The sequence below is a fragment of the Pseudophryne corroboree genome, chromosome 3 (genome assembly GCF_028390025.1).
Source record: "Pseudophryne corroboree isolate aPseCor3 chromosome 3, aPseCor3.hap2, whole genome shotgun sequence".
Lineage (NCBI taxonomy): Eukaryota > Metazoa > Chordata > Amphibia > Anura > Myobatrachidae > Pseudophryne > Pseudophryne corroboree.
In genome coordinates, this window is record NC_086446.1 from 346,268,025 (window position 1) to 346,286,552 (window position 18,528).

Consider the following 18,528-nt stretch of genomic DNA (forward strand, 5'->3'; position numbering starts at 1 on the left):
TCTCCTGATAAGGGCAAAGTCCAGGGAACAGTTGGAGGTCGGAGTAGCACTATCTCGGATACTGTTACAACAGCAGGGGTGGATTCTAAAGATTCCAAAATCGCAGCTGATCCCGACAACAAGTCTCCTGTGCTTAGGGATGATTCTGGACACAGTCCAGAAAAAGGTGTTTCTCCCGGAAGAGAAAGCCAGGGAGTTATCCGAGCTAGTCAGGAACCTCCTAAAATCAGTGCATCATTGCACAAGGGCCATGGTAAAAAAAATGGTGACTTCCTTCGAAGCAATTCCAGTCGGCAGATTTCATGCAAGAACTTTTCAGTGGGATCTGCTGGACAAATGGTCCGGATCGCATCTTCAGATGCATCAGCGGATAACCCTATATCCAAGGACAAGGGTGTCTCTCCTGTGGTGGTTACAGAGTGCTCATCTTCTAGAGGGCCGCAGATTCGGCATTCAGTTTTGGATGTTGGTGACCACGGAGGCCAGCCCGAGAGGCTGGGGAGCAGTCACACAAGGAAAAAATTTCCAGGGAGTGTGATCAAGTCTGGAGATTTTTCTCCACATAAATATAGCTAAGGGTAAATTTATAATGCTCTAAGCTTAGCAAGACCTCTGCTTCAAGGTCAGCCGGTATTGATCCAGTGGGATAAAACATCACGGCAGTCGCCCACGTAAATAGACAGGGCGGCACAAGAAGCAGGAGGGCAGTGGCAAAAACTGCAAGGACTTTCCGCTGGGCGGAAAATCATGTGATAGCACTGTCAGCAGTGTTTCATTCCGGGAATGGAAACTGGGAAGCAGACTTCCTCAGTAGGCACGACCTCCACCCGGCAGAGTGGGAACTTCATGGGGAAGTTTTCCACATAATTGTAAACCGTTGGGAATTACCAAAGGTGGACATGATGGCGTCCCGTCTGAACAAAAAACGGGACAGGTATTGCGCCAGGTTAAGAGACCCTCAGGCAATAGCTGTGGACGTTCTGGTAACACCGTGGGTGTACCAGTCGGTGTATGTGTTCCATCCTCTGCTTTTCATACCTAAGGTACTGAGAATTATAAGACGTAGAGGAGTAAGAACTATACTCATGGCTCCGGATTGGCCAAGAAGGACTTGGTACCCGGAACTTCAAGAGATGCTCACAGAGGACTTATGGCCTCTGCCGCTAAGAAGGGACTTGTTTCAGCAAGTACCATGTCTGTTCCAAGACTTACCGCAGCTGCGTTTGACGGCATGGCGGTGGAACGCCGGATCCTAAGGGAAAAGGCATTCAGGAACAGGTCATTCCTACCCTGGTCAAAGCCAGAAAGGAGGTGACCGCACAACATTATCACCACATGTGGCGAAAATATGTTGCGTGGTGTGAGGCCAGGAAGGCCCCACGAAGAAATTTCAACTCGGTCGATTCCTGCATTTCTTGCAAACAGGAGTGTCTATGGGCCTCAAATTGGGGTCCATTAAGGTTCAAATTTCGGCCCTGTTGATTTTTCTTCCAGAAAGAAGTGGCTTCATTTCCTGAAGTCCAGAAGTTGTCAAGGGAGTATTGCATATACAACCCCCTTTTGTGCCTCCAGTGGCACTGTGGGATCTCAACGTAGTTCTGGGATTCCTCAAAACACATTGGTTTAAAACCAGTCAAATCTGTGGATTTGAAGCATCTCACATGAAAAGTGAACATGCTCTTGGACCTGACCTGGACCAGACGAGTGTCAAATTGGTGGTTTTTTTCTCAAAAAAGCCCATATCTGTTTGTCCATTCGGACAGGGCAGAGCTGCGGACTCGTCCCCAGTTCTCTCCCTAAGGTGGTGTCAGTGTTTCACCTGAACCAGCTTATTGTGGTGTCTTGCGCCTACTAGGGACTTGGAGGACTCCAAGTTGCTAGATGTGGTCAGGGCCCTGAAAATATAGGTTCCAGGACGGCTGGAGTCAGGAAAGCTGACTTGCTGTTATCCTGTATGCACCCAACAAACTGGGTGCTCTTGCTTTTAAGCAGACTTTTGCTAGTTGGATGTGTAATACAATTCAGCTTGCACATTCTGTGGCAGGCCTGCCACAGCCAAAATATGTAAATGCCCATTCCACAAGGAAGGTGGGCTCATCTTGGGCGGCTGCCCGAGGGGTCTCGGCTTTACAACTTTGCCGAGCGGCTATTTAGTCAGGGGCAAACACGTTTGTAAAATCCTACAAATTTGATACCCTGGCTAAGGAGGACCTGGAGTTCTCTCATTCGGTGCTGCAGAGTCATCCGCACTCTCCCGCCCGTTTGGGAGCTTTGGTATAATCCCCATGGTCCTTTCAGGAACCCCAGCATCCACTAGGACGATAGAGAAAATAAGAATTTACTTACCGATAATTCTATTTCTCGGAGTCCGTAGTGGATGCTGGGCGCCCATCCCAAGTGCGGATTATCTGCATTACTTGTACATAGTTACAAAAATCGGGTTATTATTGTTGTGAGCCATCTTTTCAGAGGCTCCGCTGTTATCATACTGTTAACTGGGTTCAGTTCACAGGTTGTACAGTGTGATTGGTGTGGCTGGTATGAGTCTTACCCGGGATTCATAAATCCTTCCTTATTGTGTACGCTCGTCCGGGCACAGTACCTAACTGAGGCTTGGAGGAGGGTCATAGGGGGAGGAGCCAGTGCACACCACCTGATCCTAAAGCTTTACTTTTTGTGCCCTGTCTCCTGCTGAGCCGCTATTCCCCATGGTCCTTTCAGGAACCCCAGCATCCACTACGGACTCCGAGAAATAGAATTATCGGTAAGTAAATTCTTATTATCTCACATGGAAGGTGGTCATGCTGTTAGCTCTGGCGTCAGCCAGGCGTGTCTCAGAAATGGCGGCTTTGTCATATAAAAGCCCTTACCTAATTTTTCATTCAGACAGGGCAGAATTGAGGACTCGTCCTCAATTTCTCCCTAAGGTGGTTTCAGCGTTTCACATGAACCAACCTATTGTGGTGCCTGCGGCTACTAGGGACTTGGAGGACTCCAAGTTGTTGGACGTAGTCAGGGCCCTGAAAATATATGTTTCCAGGACGGCTGGAGTCAGAAAATCTGACTCGCTGTTTATCCTGTATGCACCCAACAAGCTGGGTGCTCCTGCTTCTAAGCAGACGATTGCTCGTTGGATTTGTAGTACAATTCAGCTTGCACATTCTGTGGCAGGACTGCCACAGCCAAAATCTGTTAAAGCCCATTCCACAAGAAAAGTGGGCTCATCTTGGGCGGCTGCCCGAGGGGTCTCGGCTTTACAACTTTGCCGAGCAGCTACTTGGTCAGGGGCAAACACGTTTGCAAAATTTTACAAATTCGATACCCTGGCTGAGGAGGACCTGGAGTTCTCTCATTCGGTGCTGCAGAGTCATCCGCACTCTCCCGCCCGTTTGGGAGCTTTGGTATAATCCCCATGGTCCTTACGGAAGTCCCAGCATCCACTAGGACGTCAGAGAAAATAAGAATTTACTTACAGATAATTCTATTTCTCATAGTCCGTAGTGGATGCTGGGCGCCCATCCCAAGTGCGGATTGTCTGCAATACTTGTATATAGTTATTGTTACAAAAAAATCGGGTTGTTTATTGTTGTGAGCCATCTTTTCAGAGGCTCCTACGTTTATCATACTGTTAACTGGGTTCAGATCACAGGTTGTACAGTGTGATTGGTGTGGCTGGTATGAGTCTTTCCCGGGATTCAAAATCCTTCCTTATTATGTACGCTCGTCCAGGCACAGTATCCTAACTGAGGCTTGGAGGAGGGTCATAGGGGGAGGAGCCAGTGCACACCAGCTAGTCTAAAGCTTTTACTTTTTGTGCCCAGTCTCCTGCGGAGCCGCTATTCCCCATGGTCCTTACGGAAGTCCCAGCATCCACTACGGACTATGAGAAATAGAATTATCGGTAAGTAAATTCTTATTTTTTACCGCTGCTGGCACTAGATGGCTTCCAATGGAAGAATTCAATTGTTGCTCCATTTGGGCGCAATAAGCCGCAGGGAGACTCATTTCAGCACGCAGCCCACCCATGCTGGTGAGCTTAAATGTGCAAAAAGTGACCCGTATGGCTGCCCAAATGGCACTTTTTTCGCTAGGGTTTAGTCGTTTCTCTTTGCTAAACCCGTCGTGTCTTGGTGTGATCAGCATTATAAAAAAATAACAATTGAATTTCTCATACGTCATAGAGGATGCTGGGGATGCTTCAAGAACCATGGGGTATAGACTGGATCCGCAGGAGACATGGGTACTTTAAGACTTTAAAAGGGGTGTGAACTGGCTCCTCCCTCTATGCCCCTCCTCCAGACTCCAGTAAGATTCTGTGCCCAGTGAGACTGGATGCACACTGAGGAGCTCTCCAGAGTTTCTCAGAAAAAAGACTGTTAGGTATATTATTTTCAGGGAGACCTGCTGGCAACAGGCTCCCTGCATCGTGGGACTGAGGGGAGAGAAGCAGACCTACTTCTGTGAGTTTCAAGGCTCTGCTTCTTAGGCTACTGGACACCATTAGTTCCAGAGGGGCTGATCGCTAGGTACGCCTAGATGCTCGTTCCCGGAGCCGCGTCGTCACCCCCATTGCAGAGCCAGAAGTCAGAAGCCGAGTGAGTAGAAGAAGACTTCAGTGACGGCAGAAGATTTCAGTGACGGCTTTTGAGGTACCGCGCAGAGGCCGCGATGCGCGCCATGCTCCCACATACAAAACGGCACTGCAGGGCGCAGGGGGGTGGCACCCCGGGCAGCATAAAAACCTCAATGGCAACTGGCATCAGAGTATACAGTGCCTGGGCACTAAATACAGACCCCCGCCAGTATAAATATATAAAAATAAGCGGGACTGAAGCTCGCCATTAAGGGGGCGTGGCTTAGCCCTCACAACTCTAACCAGCGCCATTTTCTCCTCACAGAGACGCTGGTCCTTCCAAAACACTGCTGTATAGATCAGAGTGAAAAACGAGGGGGGGGGCACAGTTGTTTGGTGCAAATATAAGTTAAAAATAAAAGCACTATATCATGAGCGCGGTGTAAATGAGCTGGTAAACTCCTTATGTGTTTCCATGACAGAATGTACTGGGGTCTATCCCTTATAGCCAGTGTAATGTCGGTGGGTGTTTGGTACACGTGTGTCGGCATAGCTGAGGCTGAGCGCTCTGCCACAAAGGGAATGACTATGTCGGCGCTGTTGACTCCTAATAGTACTTGGTACATGTAAATCAATGTCAACATGTCAGTAGAGATATATTTTTCACGAGAGAAAACTATATGGGAGACACAGACGTGGGGAGTGACCCTGTTGGCACCAACAATATCTGGCTGGGTGGATATTGACATGATAATGTGATATCAGAAAATGCTATACCTATATGTATGTATAGTAAGGTTACATTGGTCTGTGGCACGATCACAGACGCGATAATATTTATGGAGGGAGTCATATTCATAGAATTGATTTCTCTCAGACCCCTCGGGATCGCAAAAATTTTATTTTGCCCAGTTACTACTCCTTGAGATTGACTCGAATAATGTTTTTTATGTCGACCATAATGTTTCCTGATCAGATCCACAAAATCGGGATTCAGTACCTGTTCACACACATTGGAATGTATTAACGTCACTAGGGACCCTGCTGTTCCTGTCAAAAGGATATATGTATACGTATTAGATAGATATATATATAATCTCTATCTATCTCTATCTCTACGTGTGTGTGTGTGTGTGTGTGTGTGTGTGTGTGTGTGTGTGTGTGTATAGGTGCATTTGAAGGTATATTTATATGTATGCATGTATGTATATTTATATGTATATATATTAGTGATGAGCGGATTCGGTTTTACTCTGTTCTCAAAACGGCATCTTATTGGCTCACGGATGTCACGTGTTTTGGATAGCCAATAAGATGCCGTTTTGAGAACCGAGTAAAACCGAATCCACTCATAAATATATATATATATATATATATATATATATATATATATATATATATATTAATTAATGAATGCTGAGGTAAAGTTATTCCTTCTCTGTCACAAAGGATCGTATGCAGGAGGATATGTGATACTCTAATTATGTGTCCGCATGTACATTGATTAGACTAGCATTATATGCGCATGGAGGAGTAGTTGTATGCAGGGTACTCCTGAAGTTGAGTCATGTCTATACCATTGCAGCATACTGCCGTGCGACTACAAGGGATGTAGGACTCCTGGGTTCGCGGGCCACTTCCATGGCGGTCTCGACTAGGAAGACGTTGTGGGTTCACCAATGGAATGCTGAGGCTGACTCCGAGAAGTACTGGAGTATCTTCCCTATGAAGGTGAAACCTGGTTTGGGGATGGCTTTGTTAAGTTGATCTCGGCAGATACCACTGGTAAGTCTACCTTCTTGAGCTATGTTCCCTCACAACGGTTGGTGACGCATTTTTGTAGGATGCAGTCATTTTGACCGGATGGATACGTTTTATCCCCTTCTTTGCAGGTAGAGGAAGGTGAAAAGGTAAGAGGTCAGCAGCCTTTTCTAGTTCGCAGAAGCAGAAATCATCCTCTGTTTCTACCACATCCACCGCATGTCGCTGGGTCTATCTTGCGGGAAACCACACCGGTGGGACCACGTCTAATACTCTTCAGTCAGTCCTGGAATGGACATGGACCAGTGAGTTAAGAATAGAGTCCCAAGGGGGACATACTGGAGTTTCCAGACGATTCCCTTCACTGATTTTTCAAAAAGATCTTACTGATTCTCCTCTGGGAGGGGAGGTAGTATGCGACGCCATACAGGAGTTGGGTCAGGATCAGGACATTGTCCTGCTGTCCCGGTCACACACACACAAAAAAAAAAATCTACTTAAGAAGTTGAACTACAAGATGGAATATCTCAGGGCAGGGATCTCCAATCTGTAAAAGGAGAAAGAGGGTCTAAGTACGGTTTCTTCCGCATTAGGCTTACCTGGATTTGCTATTCAGGATTGTCATTGCCAATTCACCGGAGTGATGGCAGTATGATGGTTTTCCTTCAATAGTAAAATCCATTTTCTCTATCGTCCTAGTGGATGCTGGGGTTCCTGAAAGGACCATGGGGAATAGCGGCTCCGCAGGAGACAGGGCACAAAAAGTAAAGCTTTAGGATCAGGTGGTGTGCACTGGCTCCTCCCCCTATGACCCTCCTCCAAGCCTCAGTTAGATTTTTGTGCCCGGCCGAGAAGGGTGCAATCTAGGTGGCTCTCCTAAAGAGCTGCTTAGAAAAGTTTAGCTTAGGTTTTTTATTTTACAGTGAGTCCTGCTGGCAACAGGATCACTGCAACGAGGGACTTAGGGGAGAAGAAGTGAACTCACCTGCGTGCAGGATGGATTGGCTTCTTTGGCTACTGGACATTAGCTCCAGAGGGACGATCACAGGTACAGCCTGGATGGTCACCGGAGCCTCGCCGCCGGCCCCCTTGCAGATGCTGAAACAAGAAGAAGGTCCAGAATCGGCGGCATGAAGACTCCTCAGTCTTCTTAAGGTAGCGCACAGCACTGCAGCTGTGCGCCATTTCCTCTCAGCACACTTCACACGGCAGTCACTGAGGGTGCAGGGCGCTGGAAGGGGGGCGCCCTGGGAGGCAATGAAAACCTATTTTTGGCTAAAAATACCTCACATATAGCCTCCGGGGGCTATATGGAGATATTTAACCCCTGCCAGAATCCGTTAAGAGCGGGAGACGAGGCCGCCGAAAAAGGGGCGGGGCCTATCTCCTCAGCACACAGCGCCATTTTCCCTCACAGAAAGGCTGGAGGGAAGGCTCCCAGGCTCTCCCCTGCACTGCACTACAGAAACAGGGTTAAAACAGAGAGGGGGGGCACTAATTTGGCGTTAGAAATATATAAAAAAGATGCTATAAGGGAAAACACTTATATAAGGTTGTCCCTATATAATTATAGCGTTTTTGGTGTGTGCTGGCAAACTCTCCCTCTGTCTCTCCAAAGGGCTAGTAGGTCCTGTCCTCTATCAGAGCATTCCCTGTGTGTGTGCTGTGTGTCGGTACGTGTGTGTCGACATGTATGAGGACGATGTTGGTGAGGAGGCGGAGCAATTGCCTGTAATGGTGATGTCACTCTCTAGGGAGTCGACACCGGAATGGATGGCTTATTTAGGGAATTACGTGATAATGTCAACACGCGGCAAGGTCGGTTGACGACATGAGACGGCCGACAAACAATTAGTACCGGTCCAGACGTCTCAAAAACACCGTCAGGGGTTTTAAAACGCCCGTTTACTTTAGTCGGTCGACACAGACACAGACAGGGACACTGAATCCAGTGTCGACGGTGAATAAACAAACGTATTCCTTATTAGGGCCACACGTTAAGGGCAATGAAGGAGGTGTTACATATTTCTGATACTACAAGTACCACAAAAGAGGGTATTATGTGGGATGTGAAAAAACTACCGTAGTTTTTCCTGAATCAGATAAATTAAATGAAGTGTGTGATGATGCGTGGGTTCCCCCCGATAGAAAATATGGGCGGTATACCCTTTCCCGCCAGAAGTTAGGGCGCGTTGGGAAACACGCCTTAGGGTGGATAAGGCGCTCACACGCTTATCAGAACAAGTGGCGGTACCGTCTATAGATAGGGCCGTCCTCAAGGAGCCAGCTGACAGGAGGCTGGAAAATATCATAAAAAGTATATACACACATACTGGTGTTATACTGCGACCAGCGATCGCCTCAGCCTGGATGTGCAGAGCTGGGGTGGCTTGGTCGGATTCCCTGACTAAAAATATTGATACCCTTGACAGGGACAGTATTTTATTGACTATAGAGCATTTAAAGGATGCATTTCTATATATGCGAGATGCACAGAGGGATATTTGCACTCTGGCATCAAGAGTAAGTGCGATGTCCATATCTGCCAGAAGATGTTTATGGACACGACAGTGGTCAGGTGATGCAGATTCCAAACGGCACAAAGGTGTATTGCCGTATAAAGGAAGAGGAGTTATTTGGGGTCGGTCCATCGGACCTGGTGGCCACGGCAACTGCTGGAAAATCCACCGTTTTTTACCCTAAGTCACATCTCTGCAGAAAAAGACACCGTCTTTTCAGCTTCAGTCCTTTCGTCCCTATAAGAGTCATATCTGCCCAGGGATAGAGGAAAGGGAAGAAGACTGCAGCAGGCAGCCCATTCCCAGGAACAGAAGCGTTCCACCGCTTCTGACAAGCTCTCAGCATGACGCTGAGACCGTACAGGACCCCTGGATCCTACAAGTAGTATCCCAGGGGTACAGATTGGAATGTCGAGACGTTTCCCCTGCGCAGGCTCCTGAAGTCTGCTTTACCAAGGTCTCCCTCCGACAAGGAGGCAGTATGGGAAAAAATTCACGAGCTGTATTCCCAGCAGGTGATAATTAAATTACCCCTCCTACAACAAGAAAAGAGGTATTATTCCACACTATATTGTGGTACTGAAGCCAGAAGGCTAGGTGAGACCTATTCTAAATCTAAAAAAATTTGAACACTTACAAAGGTTCAAGTCAAGATGGAGTCACTCAGAGCAGTGATAACGAACCGGGAAGAAGGGGACTATATGGTGTCCCGAGACATCAGGGATGCTTACCTCCATGTCCCAAATTTGCCCTTATCACTAAGGGTACCTCAGGTTCGTGGTACAGAACTGTCACTATCAGTTTCAGACGCTGCCGTTTGGATTGTCCACGGCACCCCGGGTCTTTACCAAGGTAATGGCCGAAATGATGGTTCTTCTTCGAAGAAAAGGCGTCTTAATTATCCCTTACTTGGACGATCTCCTGATAAGGGCAAAGTCCAGGGAACAGTTGGAGGTCGGAGTAGCACTATCTCGGATACTGTTACAACAGCAGGGGTGGATTCTAAAGATTCCAAAATCGCAGCTGATCCCGACAACAAGTCTCCTGTGCTTAGGGATGATTCTGGACACAGTCCAGAAAAAGGTGTTTCTCCCGGAAGAGAAAGCCAGGGAGTTATCCGAGCTAGTCAGGAACCTCCTAAAATCAGTGCATCATTGCACAAGGGCCATGGTAAAAAAAATGGTGACTTCCTTCGAAGCAATTCCAGTCGGCAGATTTCATGCAAGAACTTTTCAGTGGGATCTGCTGGACAAATGGTCCGGATCGCATCTTCAGATGCATCAGCGGATAACCCTATATCCAAGGACAAGGGTGTCTCTCCTGTGGTGGTTACAGAGTGCTCATCTTCTAGAGGGCCGCAGATTCGGCATTCAGTTTTGGATGTTGGTGACCACGGAGGCCAGCCCGAGAGGCTGGGGAGCAGTCACACAAGGAAAAAATTTCCAGGGAGTGTGATCAAGTCTGGAGACTTTTTTCTCCACATAAATATAGCTAAGGGTAAATTTATAATGCTCTAAGCTTAGCAAGACCTCTGCTTCAAGGTCAGCCGGTATTGATCCAGTGGGATAAAACATCACGGCAGTCGCCCACGTAAATAGACAGGGCGGCACAAGAAGCAGGAGGGCAGTGGCAAAAACTGCAAGGACTTTTCGCTGGGCGGAAAATCATGTGATAGCACTGTCAGCAGTGTTTCATTCCGGGAATGGAAACTGGGAAGCAGACTTCCTCAGTAGGCACGACCTCCACCCGGCAGAGTGGGAACTTCATGGGGAAGTTTTCCACATGATTGTAAACCGTTGGGAATTACCAAAGGTGGACATGATGGCGTCCCGTCTGAACAAAAAACGGGACAGGTATTGCGCCAGGTTAAGAGACCCTCAGGCAATAGCTGTGGACGTTCTGGTAACACCGTGGGTGTACCAGTCGGTGTATGTGTTCCATCCTCTGCTTTTCATACCTAAGGTACTGAGAATTATAAGACGTAGAGGAGTAAGAACTATACTCATGGCTCCGGATTGGCCAAGAAGGACTTGGTACCCGGAACTTCAAGAGATGCTCACAGAGGACTTATGGCCTCTGCCGCTAAGAAGGGACTTGTTTCAGCAAGTACCATGTCTGTTCCAAGACTTACCGCAGCTGCGTTTGACGGCATGGCGGTGGAACGCCGGATCCTAAGGGAAAAGGCATTCAGGAAGAGGTCATTCCTACCCTGGTCAAAGCCAGAAAGGAGGTGACCGCACAACATTATCACCACATGTGGCGAAAATATGTTGCGTGGTGTGAGGCCAGGAAGGCCCCACGAAGAAAATTCAACTCGGTCGATTCCTGCATTTCCTGCAAACAGGAGTGTCTATGGGCCTCAAATTGGGGTCCATTAAGGTTCAAATTTCGGCCCTGTCGATTTTTCTTCCAGAAAGAATTGGCTTCAGTTCCTGAAGTCCAGAAGTTTGTCAAGGGAGTATTGCATATACAACCCCCTTTTGTGCCTCCAGTGGCACTGTGGGATCTCAACGTAGTTCTGGGATTCCTCAAAACACATTGGTTTAAAACCAGTCAAATCTGTGGATTTGAAGCATCTCACATGAAAAGTGAACATGCTCTTGGACCTGGCCTGGACCAGGCGAGTGTCAAATTGGTGGTTTTTTTCTCAAAAAAGCCCATATCTGTTTGTCCATTCGGACAGGGCAGAGCTGCGGACTCGTCCCCAGTTCTCTCCCTAAGGTGGTGTCAGTGTTTCACCTGAACCAGCTTATTGTGGTGTCTTGCGCCTACTAGGGACTTGGAGGACTCCAAGTTGCTAGATGTGGTCAGGGCCCTGAAAATATAGGTTCCAGGACGGCTGGAGTCAGGAAAACTGACTTGCTGTTATCCTGTATGCACCCAACAAACTGGGTGCTCTTGCTTCTAAGCAGACTTTTGCTAGTTGGATGTGTAATACAATTCAGCTTGCACATTCTGTGGCAGGCCTGCCACAGCCAAAATATGTAAATGCCCATTCCACAAGGAAGGTGGGCTCATCTTGGGCGGCTGCCCGAGGGGTCTCGGCTTTACAACTTTGCCGAGCGGCTATTTAGTCAGGGGCAAACACGTTTGTAAAATCCTACAAATTTGATAACCTGGCTAAGGAGGACCTGGAGTTCTCTCATTCGGTGCTGCAGAGTCATCCGCACTCTCCCGCCCGTTTGGGAGCTTTGGTATAATCCCCATGGTCCTTTCAGGAACCCCAGCATCCACTAGGACGATAGAGAAAATAAGAATTTACTTACCGATAATTCTATTTCTCGGAGTCCGTAGTGGATGCTGGGCGCCCATCCCAAGTGCGGATTATCTGCAATACTTGTACATAGTTACAAAAATCGGGTTATTATTGTTGTGAGCCATCTTTCAGAGGCTCCGCTGTTATCATACTGTTAACTGGGTTCAGATCACAGGTTGTACAGTGTGATTGGTGTGGCTGGTATGAGTCTTACCCGGGATTCATAAATCCTTCCTTATTGTGTACGCTCGTCCGGGCACAGTATCCTAACTGAGGCTTGGAGGAGGGTCATAGGGGGAGGAGCCAGTGCACACCACCTGATCCTAAAGCTTTACTTTTTGTGCCCTGTCTCCTGCGGAGCCGCTATTCCCCATGGTCCTTTCAGGAACCCCAGCATCCACTACGGACTCCGAGAAATAGAATTATCGGTAAGTAAATTCTTATTATTATTCTGTACTGGGACGCTCTGCTGACTACGGCGAGGTCAAGAAAATCGTTGTTTTCTCTCTGACAGTTCTTCAACACAGTGGTGGCTCCTGAACTTGCCAGAATCACGGTTGATCCCAACGACGCGGATGTCGGAGCTGGGAATAAGGTTAGATACAGAACTGTTGAGAGTTTGTTTCTTCCAGTGGAAAGAGCTCTGAGGATCCAGAGTCGGATCAGATTTGCAACAGTGTAAATCCATCAATACGTTCCGTTGATGAAGAAGCTGGTTGCGGCCTACGAGGCCATTTGGTGAGCAGGTTAAATGCCAGAGTGGTTTTAGAGGGACCAGTTGAACATGTGGTCCGGGTCTCACCTGCACATGCACCGGAAAATAATCCTATTTTCCAGGACCAAAATATTTCTCCTGTGGTGGCTGCACAGTTCTCACCTCCTAGAGCAGGCTTTCCCAACCACGGTCCTCAAGGCACACCAACAGTGCAGGTTTTAGCGATATCCAGGCTTCAGCACAGGTGACTTAATTAGTAGCTCAGTTATTTTGATTTAACCATCTGTGCTGCAGCCTGGATATCACTAAAACCTGCACTGTTGGTGTGCCTTGAGGACCGCGGTTGGGAATGCCTGTCCTAGAGGGACGATGGTTTGGGATCCAGGATTGGATCCTGGTGTCCATGGATGCAAGTCTCCGAGGCTGGGGAGCAGTCTTTCAAGGGGAAGAATTTCCAGGGAAAACGGTCAAGCCGGGAAGCTTGTCTGCAATAAAAATTCTGGCATTAAGGGCTATTTACAAAGGCCTTCTGCAAGCGGAACATCTTCTTCGCGATCTGCCCGTCTTAATTCAGTCGGATAACTTAACAGCAGTGGTGTAAGTAAACCGGTATGGCGGAACGAAGAGAAAAGTGGCAATGGCAGAAGCCACAAAAGTTTTCCGCTGGGCAGAAAGGCGTGTAAACGCGCTATTAGCGGTCTTCATTCCGGGTGTAGACAACTGGGAAACGGACTTCCTCAGCAGACACGATCTCCATCCAGGAGAGTGGGGTCTTCATCAAGAGGTTTTCACAAAAGTGACAAGTCTTTGGGGAATTCTTCAAATAGACTTGATGGCGTCAAGATTGGGGCTCCTGCTTCCAAGCAGGCTATTGCACGCTGGATCCGTAATACGATTCAGCAGGCTCATTCTACGGCGAGATTGCCGTTACCGAAATCGGTGAAGGCCCATTCTACCAGAAAGGTGGGCTCATCCTGGGCGGCTGCCGAGGGGTCTCGGCATTACCGCTTTGCCGAGCTGCTATTTGGTCGGGATCAAACACCTTTGCGAAGTTTTACAAGTTTGATACCCTAGCTGAGGAGGACCTCTTGTTTGGTCAATCGGTGCTGCAGTCATCCGCACTCTACCGCCCGTTCTAGAGCTTTGGTATAAACCCCATGGTTCTTGAAGCATCCCCAGCATCCTCTAGGACGTATGAGAAAATAGGATTTTAATACCTACCAGTAAATCTTTTCTTAGTCCGTAGAGGATGCTGGGCGCCCGTCCCAGTGCGTACTGTATCTGCAGCCATTGGGTATGTTTACACACATGGTGTGTTGTGTTTAAGTCAGCCTGCTGCTGACGATATTCAGGCCATAGCATGCGTTATGCTGTTACTGGTTTGTTTACACACATAGGTTGTGTTACGTTTTATGTCGGCGTATTGCTGCATATTCTTCATGCCGTCGGCTGGTGTTCTATTGAATGCCACGTTCTGCGGCATACTGGAGGTGTGAGCTGGTAAAATGCTCACCGTGGTTTATCAATAAATTCTTTCCTCGAAATGTCCGTCTCCCTGGGCACAGTTCCTATAACTGGAGTCTGGGGGAGGGGCATAGAGGGAGGAGCCAGTTCACACCCCTTTTAAAGTCTTAAAGTGCCCATGTCTCCTGCGGATCCCGTCTATACCCCATGGTTCTTGAAGCATCCCCAGCATCCTCTACGGACTAAGAGAAAAGGCTTTACCGGTAGGTATTAAAATCCTAATATCGTCCCCTGGTCTCCTGGCACTTCAGATGGGAGGATGGGCACGATAAACAATTGAATTGCCCCCATGTGTCTGTAATGCTTAGATGAGAAGTAATTTGATAATGCAATAACTATATTAAAACACTAACTCGTTTCACTCATATGGGTGCGCCGTTGAAAAATATATTTGTGAATTACATGCAGCGTTTTAGAAGCTTAATTGGTTGAGTGTAATACCCTTTTTGCACCAAAATCCCGGGTCACTGAACATGGGTTTCAAGTCGTGTCAGTGAAGGCTGGACTCTGGCTAATGCCGGGGCTTCTCAGATGGCACTTGGTTCTACTAGCAACAGTGAGCCGGCTCTTCATACAGTGTGAATGTGACCAGGTAGGATAACTTGGGTACCTGTTCACACTGCAAACTAACCTGGGTCGTACGGTAGATTGCCTGGTCACTTGTCCCAGGTTTTTTTCAGTGGATCCTTTTACACCGAGCCGCGACCCAGCAACAACCCAGGTCATAAACTTGGTGTGAAAGGAGTAATGCTGGGTACGCAATGTCGCTAATTCAGATGTGGTTACTTTAGCTATAGCTGTTTGTAAATTCAGCAGGATGCGTCTATTACAAGTAGATGTCTCCTGCTGCATTAGTGAACTGAGCTGCACCGAGTGTAGCGCTGTGCAGAATCAAATAACATACTGGATTACATGGGTACATAGTGAATAGTAGATAGATACACTCAAGGAATTAACATAGATACTGTACATTATAACAAAACATGACAAGTGTCCTGTTGCTGCGGGTAACAGAATAGATAATGGATTGAACAGGGTCGATGCCAGAGTAGGAGAGAGGTGATATCTGTGTGAGTCTCTGTGGCTCCAGGGTGAGAGAGTGACAAATCCTGGAAAGTCAAAATAGCATGTTTGGGTAAAGGACTGAATGTGGTAGGGTGAAATATAGCGCAGAATCAAGGATGACCTCCAGATAGTAGATTTTGAAAATGGAGGAGAGGGATGTGTTATTAATGACATGGGTGGATAATAGAAGACTTTAAAGGGAGAAAAAACTGAGTTCAGCTAAAAAGGTACTGTTGTTCAAGAGGCGATGGGTGACAGTTGGAGATGCGCTAGAGGCCAGAGGGTTAGACGTCATGGGTAGAGATGTTGGGTGTTTTCAACGTATAAGTGGTATTGTGTGTCAAGGTTGCTTATGAGTACTTTGAGAGAAGAGACATAAAGGGAGAAGAGAAGGGGACCAAGGACAGGAACCCATGAGTGATCAGTTCAACAGATATGAGATTATCCAGGAGAGTACATTGGCTCATACACTGTATACATCTCCTATAGAATAGCCCAGATCTGTGCCTGTGTGTATAATGCTGGGCGTGGCTAGGAGCTCTCATGGGGTTAGCAGCAGGTCTATCACACCCAGTCCACAGCTGATTGGGCGAGAAACGCCCTCCCACACAGGTTACATCCAATGGGAGGCTCTGCCCTTTGGCTGCTGTGTGTTCCCAGAGCAGGATTAACAATGGGGCTGATGGAGCTGCAGCTCCAGTTTTACACCCCAAAATAGGCCCACTGCATCTGCAGCAAACATACCCTCCAACAATTTACACATAAAAATTGGTGCAAATTCGAAAAGGGCCACGCCCCTTTTGCTATACTTTCAAAGGAAGTTTGGAAAGCCAAAAATCGGTCCAGACCAAAAAAAAAAAAAAAAAAAGTACTGTAACTGCCAAAAGGTTGGAGGGTATGCCACTGCATCTGCAGAAAGTCTCTGCGCTGTAGATAGGGGGGGGAAAAATCTGCAGCTTCCTATGCCTTGCTGCCAGTCCGCCTGCCCCTCCAGCATCAACAATCCCCACTCCCTAGCCGCGGCGCAGGTGGAACAAAAGCTGCTGCTGCCACCAGCATAAACGCACTAAATAAACTACAGCAACCAGCAGCCCTTTGCGCTGGAGCATTCCGGCGCTAAGGGCTGCTGGGAGCTGTCATTTGAGTGCATCTTCTTCCCTGTAATGCGGCGCGTTGGGACACCGGAGCTAACAGTAGTAACTGGATGCTTGGCTGCTGTGCGAGTCTCTGGGAGAGCCACTGCCAAAGGGAGGACAGCAGCTTAGCTGCTTCCAGGAGAATTAGAAGCATTACCCGCCCCTCCCCCACTCGCAGTACCTCCGGGCCTCATCCGAGGCACCACCACACCACCCCTCCACCACCCACGGTGGCACCGGACCCCTTCCCACAGCACCCCCTCACCCGCCCCTCACCCCACCAGTGGCACACCCGCAACCATTCCTCCCCCACCTGCGGTGGCTCCGGACCCCCTCCCCCACTCGCTGCACCCACCCCACGGCACCACGACACCAGCCCCTCCCCCGCACACACCACTCCCCCAACCACAGCACTAGGTGATTCATCAGGTCCTGCGTGTGCTGTTCACGCTGTTGCAAGAGGCTACGACCATTGCACGCCCTTTGTCCGTGCCATATTTAACCACTCAATTATGATTGCAGGTAATACTCCATATAATAAAAATATTGCACGCCACAAGGGCTTGCAAGGGTTAAGGGGGCGTAGCCCTTTACGACGGAGTGAAGAGCGCCCGTAGGGCGCGATGAATCACCTAGTATTGTATATACATTAAAACTACAAAGTATATTTCAAATTAATTCAGCCACATAAACAACTATACATAAAACTATATTAGTCAACTATACCAACAGATAATTTAGAATTGTAATAAAATACATGCACCTGCAGAAGAAATCCTATACAGTAAAAGATATAGAAAGAGCTAAATTCTCAGGTATCCGGACTATAGATCTACACTAAAAAGGTCTACAATAGGCCTACCACTAATGGTAGACATGCATTAGGTTGACAGGGTCAAAAGGTTGACATGAAACTGGTCGACACACAAGGTAGACACAAGTTTTTTTTTTCTTGTTCTTTATTTTCAACTTTTTCCTACTTTACCATTTACATGGACTACGATTGGGAATACTAACCTGTGCCGAGCACAGCGAGATCATAAAACAGCATATTGTTAGTGCATAAACAAACACAAACAAGTGCAGCTTGAGTCACATGCAGGCAATGCAAAAGTGCTCATGTTAATATATATGTTCCAGACATTAGTATGCTCCTGATATAGGCCCTCATTCCGAGTTGATCGCTAGCTGCCGTTGTTCGCAGAGTAGCGATCAGGCTAAAAATCTGAATTTCTGCGCATGTGTACGGGCCGCAGTGCGCACGCGCAAAGTACTTTCACACAAAACTGCATTTTTACACAAGGTCGAGCGACTGTTTTCAGTCGCTCTGTTGATCGGTGAGTGATTGACAGTAAAGGGGTGTTTCAGGGAGGTAACTGACCGTTTTCCGGGAATGTGCTAAAAAACGCAGGCGTGTCAGGATAAAACGCAGGCGTGCCTGGGGAAACGGGGGAGTGGCTGGCCGAACGCAGGGCGTGTTTGTGACGTCAAAGCAGGAACTAAACAGACTGAAGTGATCGCAAGGAAGGAGTAGGTCTGAAGCCACTCTGAACTGCATGAAAAAAATTCTGCACTGTTCTGCTAACCTTTCGGTCGCACTTCTGCTAAGCTAAAATACACTCCCAGAGGCCGGCGGCTTAGCGTTTGCACTGCTGCTAAAAGCAGCTAGCGAGCGATCAACTCGGAATGAGAGCCATAGTTGCAGGACTTTACCAAGGTTCATGTGCTTACAGTAGTCATATTACAGCCAAATTCACAGCAGCTCACGTCTAGTGGAAAATGTTTAAATAGGGCTTAAGCTGGGCATACACTTCCAGTTAAAAAGTCTGTCAGACCTACAGACATTTTATCTGACAAGTTTAGTCCCATCAGATATCGTGGCCATACACTGTGAGATATTTAAGTATATGACCGCATGACATCTACATTCCTCCCCTGGTGAGGAAACATTTTCCTGTTCCTCCCCTGTGAAGGAACAT